Below are 6,651 nucleotides of genomic sequence, written 5' to 3'. Positions count from 1 at the left end.
ATAGTTATTAATTTAATTGTTGACAAAACGCGATGGTTACCAGTCCAACTTCAGTAATTATTTAAACTAATAAACCTAGTGTAGGTATTATTGTAGGAAAATCATTATTGGAGTGTATTCGATCCAGTCGTGCATTACGCTGTCAACGGCCATACCACGCAGAAAAAACCCGGTCTCGTCAGCTCCCGGCCGTTAAGCTGCGTCGGGTCCCGTTAGTACTTAGGAGGGTGACCACTTGGGAATACGGGATGCTGTTGGCATCAAAACCTTTATCATACCCGCGGTGGGCAATTGTATCAAAGTGTTAGTTACTGCCATTTGGTGATGTGTTTTGATGTTTCAGTTAGCGCTACCTAGTGGTGAGTATCGATATTTTATCTCGCATTCCTTATGGAGGTGTTATTGGAAACATGAATAACATAACTAGGATTTGTTTTCTTATTAGCAATGACTTTACAAACAAATGCGAAAATAATTTAGTTATTAATTTAATTGTTGACAAAACGCGATGGTTACCAGTCCAACTTCAGTAATTATTTAAATTAATAAACCTAGTGTAGGTATTATTGTAGGAAAATCATTATTAGAGTGTATTCGATTCAGTCGTGCATTACGCTGTCAACGGCCATACCACGTAGAAAAAACCCGGTCTCGTCAGCTCCCGGCCGTTAAGCTGCGTCGGGTCCCGTTAGTACTTAGGAGGGTGACCACTTGGGAATACGGGATGCTGTTGGCATCAAACCTCTTATATTACCTGCGGTGGGCAATTGTATCAAAGTGTTAGTTACTGCCATTTGGGTGATGTGTTTTGATGTTTCAGTTAGCGCTACCTAGTGGTGAGTATCGATATTTTATCTCGCATTTCCTTATGGAGGTGTTATTGGAACACATGAATAACATAACTAGGATTTGTTTTCTTATTAGCAATGACTTTACAAACAAATGCGAAAATAATTTAGTTATTAATTTAATTGTTGACAAAACGCGATGGTTACCAGTCCAACTTCAGTAATTATTTAAACTAATAAACCTAGTGTAGGTATTATTGTAGGAAAATCATTATTGGAGTGTATTCGATCCAGTCGTGCATTACGCTGTCAACGGCCATACCACGTAGAAAAAACCCGGTCTCGTCAGCTCCCGGCCGTTAAGCTGCGTCGGGTCCCGTTAGTACTTAGGAGGGTGACCACTTGGGAATACGGGATGCTGTTGGCATCAAACCTTTTATCAATACCTGCGGTGGGCAATTGTATCAAAGTGTTAGTTACTGCCATTTGGTGATGTGTTTTGATGTTTCAGTTAGCGCTACCTAGTGGTGAGTATCGATATTTTATCTCGCATTTCCCTTTATGGAGGTGTTATTGGAAACATGAATAACATAACTAGGATTTGTTTTCTTATTAGCAATGACTTTACAAACAAATGCGAAAATAATTTAGTTATTAATTTAATTGTTGACAAAACGCGATGGTTACCAGTCCAACTTCAGTAATTATTTAAATTAATAAACCTAGTGTAGGTATTATTGTAGGAAAATCATTATTAGAGTGTATTCGATTCAGTCGTGCATTACGCTGTCAACGGCCATACCACGTAGAAAAAACCCGGTCTCGTCAGCTCCCGGCCGTTAAGCTGCGTCGGGTCCCGTTAGTACTTAGGAGGGTGACCACTTGGGAATACGGGATGCTGTTGGCATCAAACCTTTTTATCATACCTGCGGTGGGCAATTGTATCAAAGTGTTAGTTACTGCCATTTGGTGATGTGTTTTGATGTTTCAGTTAGCGCTACCTAGTGGTGAGTATCGATATTTTATCTCGCATTTCCTTATGGAGGTGTTATTGGAAACATGAATAACATAACTAGGATTTGTTTTCTTATTAGCAATGACTTTACAAACAAATGCGAAAATAATTTAGTTATTAATTTAATTGTTGACAAAACGCGATGGTTACCAGTCCAACTTCAGTAATTATTTAAATTAATAAACCTAGTGTAGGTATTATTGTAGGAAAATCATTATTAGAGTGTATTCGATCCAGTCGTGCATTACGCTGTCAACGGCCATACCACGTAGAAAAAACCCGGTCTCGTCAGCTCCCGGCCGTTAAGCTGCGTCGGGTCCCGTTAGTACTTAGGAGGGTGACCACTTGGGAATACGGGATGCTGTTGGCATCAAACCTTTTATCATACCTGCGGTGGGCAATTGTATCAAAGTGTTAGTTACTGCCATTTGGTGATGTGTTTTGATGTTTCAGTTAGCGCTACCTAGTGGTGAGTATCGATATTTTATCTCGCATTTCCTTATGGAGGTGTTATTGGAAACATGAATAACATAACTAGGATTTGTTTTCTTATTAGCAATGACTTTACAAACAAATGCGAAAATAATTTAGTTATTAATTTAATTGTTGACAAAACGCGATGGTTACCAGTCCAACTTCAGTAATTATTTAAATTAATAAACCTAGTGTAGGTATTATTGTAGGAAAATCATTATTAGAGTGTATTCGATCCAGTCGTGCATTACGCTGTCAACGGCCATACCACGTAGAAAAAAACCCGGTCTCGTCAGCTCCCGGCCGTTAAGCTGCGTCGGGTCCCGTTAGTACTTAGGAGGGTGACCACTTGGGAATACGGGATGCTGTTGGCATCAAACCTTTTTATCATACCTGCGGTGGGCAATTGTATCAAAGTGTTAGTTACTGCCATTTGGTGATGTGTTTTGATGTTTCAGTTAGCGCTACCTAGTGGTGAGTATCGATATTTTATCTCGCATTTCCTTATGGAGGTGTTATTGGAAACATGAATAACATAACTAGGATTTGTTTTCTTATTAGCAATGACTTTACAAACAAATGCGAAAATAATTTAGTTATTAATTTAATTGTTGACAAAACGCGATGGTTACCAGTCCAACTTCAGTAATTATTTAAACTTAATAAACCTAGTGTAGGTATTATTGTAGGAAAATCATTATTAGAGTGTATTCGATTCCAGTCGTGCATTACGCTGTCAACGGCCATACCACGTAGAAAAAACCCGGTCTCGTCAGCTCCCGGCCGTTAAGCTGCGTCGGGTCCCGTTAGTACTTAGGAGGGTGACCACTTGGGAATACGGGATGCTGTTGGCATCAAACCTTTTATCATACCTGCGGTGGGCAATTGTATCAAAGTGTTAGTTACTGCCATTTGGTGATGTGTTTTGATGTTTCAGTTAGCGCTACCTAGTGGTGAGTATCGATATTTTATCTCGCATTTCCTTATGGAGGTGTTATTGGAAACATGAATAACATAACTAGGATTTGTTTTCTTATTAGCAATGACTTTACAAACAAATGCGAAAATAATTTAGTTATTAATTTAATTGTTGACAAAACGCGATGGTTACCAGTCCAACTTCAGTAATTATTTAAATTAATAAACCTAGTGTAGGTATTATTGTAGGAAAATCATTATTAGAGTGTATTCGATCCAGTCGTGCATTACGCTGTCAACGGCCATACCACGTAGAAAAAACCCGGTCTCGTCAGCTCCCGGCCGTTAAGCTGCGTCGGGTCCCGTTAGTACTTAGGAGGGTGACCACTTGGGAATACGGGATGCTGTTGGCATCAAACCCTTTATCATACCTGCGGTGGGCAATTGTATCAAAGTGTTAGTTACTGCCATTTGGTGATGTGTTTTGATGTTTCAGTTAGCGCTACCTAGTGGTGAGTATCGATATTTTATCTCGCATTTCCTTATGGAGGTGTTATTGGAAACATGAATAACATAACTAGGATTTGTTTTCTTATTAGCAATGACTTTACAAACAAATGCGAAAATAATTTAGTTATTAATTTAATTGTTGACAAAACGCGATGGTTACCAGTCCAACTTCAGTAATTATTTAAACTAATAAACCTAGTGTAGGTATTATTGTAGGAAAATCATTATTGGAGTGTATTCGATCCAGTCGTGCATTACGCTGTCAACGGCCATACCACGTAGAAAAAACCCGGTCTCGTCAGCTCCCGGCCGTTAAGCTGCGTCGGGTCCCGTTAGTACTTAGGAGGGTGACCACTTGGGAATACGGGATGCTGTTGGCATCAAACCTTTTATCATACCTGCGGTGGGCAATTGTATCAAAGTGTTAGTTACTGCCATTTGGTGATGTGTTTTGATGTTTCAGTTAGCGCTACCTAGTGGTGAGTATCGATATTTTATCTCGCATTTCCTTATGGAGGTGTTATTGGAAACATGAATAACATAACTAGGATTTGTTTTCTTATTAGCAATGACTTTACAAACAAATGCGAAAATAATTTAGTTATTAATTTAATTGTTGACAAAACGCGATGGTTACCAGTCCAACTTCAGTAATTATTTAAATTAATAAACCTAGTGTAGGTATTATTGTAGGAAAATCATTATTAGAGTGTATTCGATTCAGTCGTGCATTACGCTGTCAACGGCCATACCACGTAGAAAAAACCCGGTCTCGTCAGCTCCCGGCCGTTAAGCTGCGTCGGGTCCCGTTAGTACTTAGGAGGGTGACCACTTGGGAATACGGGATGCTGTTGGCATCAAACCTTTTATCATACCTGCGGTGGGCAATTGTATCAAAGTGTTAGTTACTGCCATTTGGTGATGTGTTTTGATGTTTCAGTTAGCGCTACCTAGTGGTGAGTATCGATATTTTATCTCGCATTTCCTTATGGAGGTGTTATTGGAAACATGAATAACATAACTAGGATTTGTTTTCTTATTAGCAATGACTTTACAAACAAATGCGAAAATAATTTAGTTATTAATTTAATTGTTGACAAAACGCGATGGTTACCAGTCCAACTTCAGTAATTATTTAAACTAATAAACCTAGTGTAGGTATTATTGTAGGAAAATCATTATTGGAGTGTATTCGATCCAGTCGTGCATTACGCTGTCAACGGCCATACCACGTAGAAAAAACCCGGTCTCGTCAGCTCCCGGCCGTTAAGCTGCGTCGGGTCCCGTTAGTACTTAGGAGGGTGACCACTTGGGAATACGGGATGCTGTTGGCATCAAACCTTTTATCATACCTGCGGTGGGCAATTGTATCAAAGTGTTAGTTACTGCCATTTGGTGATGTGTTTTGATGTTTCAGTTAGCGCTACCTAGTGGTGAGTATCGATATTTTATCTCGCATTTCCTTATGGAGGTGTTATTGGAAACATGAATAACATAACTAGGATTTGTTTTCTTATTAGCAATGACTTTACAAACAAATGCGAAAATAATTTAGTTATTAATTTAATTGTTGACAAAACGCGATGGTTACCAGTCCAACTTCAGTAATTATTTAAATTAATAAACCTAGTGTAGGTATTATTGTAGGAAAATCATTATTGGAGTGTATTCGATCCAGTCGTGCATTACGCTGTCAACGGCCATACCACGTAGAAAAAACCCGGTCTCGTCAGCTCCCGGCCGTTAAGCTGCGTCGGGTCCCGTTAGTACTTAGGAGGGTGACCACTTGGGAATACGGGATGCTGTTGGCATCAAACCTTTTATCATACCTGCGGTGGGCAATTGTATCAAAGTGTTAGTTACTGCCATTTGGTGATGTGTTTTGATGTTTCAGTTAGCGCTACCTAGTGGTGAGTATCGATATTTTATCTCGCATTTCCTTATGGAGGTGTTATTGGAAACATGAATAACATAACTAGGATTTGTTTTCTTATTAGCAATGACTTTACAAACAAATGCGAAAATAATTTAGTTATTAATTTAATTGTTGACAAAACGCGATGGTTACCAGTCCAACTTCAGTAATTATTTAAACTAATAAACCTAGTGTAGGTATTATTGTAGGAAAATCATTATTGGAGTGTATTCGATCCAGTCGTGCATTACGCTGTCAACGGCCATACCACGTAGAAAAAAACCCGGTCTCGTCAGCTCCCGGCCGTTAAGCTGCGTCGGGTCCCGTTAGTACTTAGGAGGGTGACCACTTGGGAATACGGGATGCTGTTGGCATCAAACCTTTTATCATACCTGCGGTGGGCAATTGTATCAAAGTGTTAGTTACTGCCATTTGGTGATGTGTTTTGATGTTTCAGTTAGCGCTACCTAGTGGTGAGTATCGATATTTTATCTCGCATTTCCTTATGGAGGTGTTATTGGAAACATGAATAACATAACTAGGATTTGTTTTCTTATTAGCAATGACTTTACAAACAAATGCGAAAATAATTTAGTTATTAATTTAATTGTTGACAAAACGCGATGGTTACCAGTCCAACTTCAGTAATTATTTAAATTAATAAACCTAGTGTAGGTATTATTGTAGGAAAATCATTATTGGAGTGTATTCGATCCAGTCGTGCATTACGCTGTCAACGGCCATACCACGTAGAAAAAACCCGGTCTCGTCAGCTCCCGGCCGTTAAGCTGCGTCGGGTCCCGTTAGTACTTAGGAGGGTGACCACTTGGGAATACGGGATGCTGTTGGCATCAAACCTTTTTATCATACCTGCGGTGGGCAATTGTATCAAAGTGTTAGTTACTGCCATTTGGTGATGTGTTTTGATGTTTCAGTTAGCGCTACCTAGTGGTGAGTATCGATATTTTATCTCGCATTTCCTTATGGAGGTGTTATTGGAAACATGAATAACATAACTAGGATTTGTTTTC

At 39.3% G+C, this 6,651-nt stretch overlaps 14 pseudogenes; all 14 read left to right on the top strand.

Moving 5' to 3' along the window:
- Positions 1 to 141: 141 nt before the first annotated feature.
- On the top strand, positions 142 to 260 carry LOC123468859 (annotated as a pseudogene).
- A 357-nt stretch (positions 261 to 617) lies between these two features.
- LOC123468871 lies at positions 618 to 736 on the top strand (annotated as a pseudogene).
- Positions 737 to 1,096: 360 nt separating this feature from the next.
- On the top strand, positions 1,097 to 1,215 carry LOC123468870 (annotated as a pseudogene).
- Positions 1,216 to 1,576: 361 nt separating this feature from the next.
- LOC123468869 lies at positions 1,577 to 1,695 on the top strand (annotated as a pseudogene).
- Positions 1,696 to 2,054: 359 nt separating this feature from the next.
- On the top strand, positions 2,055 to 2,173 carry LOC123468868 (annotated as a pseudogene).
- A 358-nt stretch (positions 2,174 to 2,531) lies between these two features.
- Positions 2,532 to 2,651, top strand: LOC123468874 (annotated as a pseudogene).
- Positions 2,652 to 3,012: 361 nt separating this feature from the next.
- On the top strand, positions 3,013 to 3,131 carry LOC123468867 (annotated as a pseudogene).
- Positions 3,132 to 3,489: 358 nt separating this feature from the next.
- Positions 3,490 to 3,608, top strand: LOC123468866 (annotated as a pseudogene).
- Positions 3,609 to 3,966: 358 nt separating this feature from the next.
- Positions 3,967 to 4,085, top strand: LOC123468864 (annotated as a pseudogene).
- Positions 4,086 to 4,443: 358 nt separating this feature from the next.
- Positions 4,444 to 4,562, top strand: LOC123468863 (annotated as a pseudogene).
- Positions 4,563 to 4,920: 358 nt separating this feature from the next.
- On the top strand, positions 4,921 to 5,039 carry LOC123468862 (annotated as a pseudogene).
- A 358-nt stretch (positions 5,040 to 5,397) lies between these two features.
- LOC123468861 lies at positions 5,398 to 5,516 on the top strand (annotated as a pseudogene).
- A 358-nt stretch (positions 5,517 to 5,874) lies between these two features.
- LOC123468873 lies at positions 5,875 to 5,994 on the top strand (annotated as a pseudogene).
- A 358-nt stretch (positions 5,995 to 6,352) lies between these two features.
- LOC123468860 lies at positions 6,353 to 6,471 on the top strand (annotated as a pseudogene).
- Positions 6,472 to 6,651: the final 180 nt, after the last annotated feature.

This window comes from Daphnia magna, unplaced genomic scaffold (genome assembly GCF_020631705.1).
Source record: "Daphnia magna isolate NIES unplaced genomic scaffold, ASM2063170v1.1 Dm_contigs460, whole genome shotgun sequence".
Lineage (NCBI taxonomy): Eukaryota > Metazoa > Arthropoda > Branchiopoda > Diplostraca > Daphniidae > Daphnia > Daphnia magna.
Note: the sequence above shows the minus strand (reverse complement) of the source record. Positions and strands in the feature narration are given on the sequence as shown.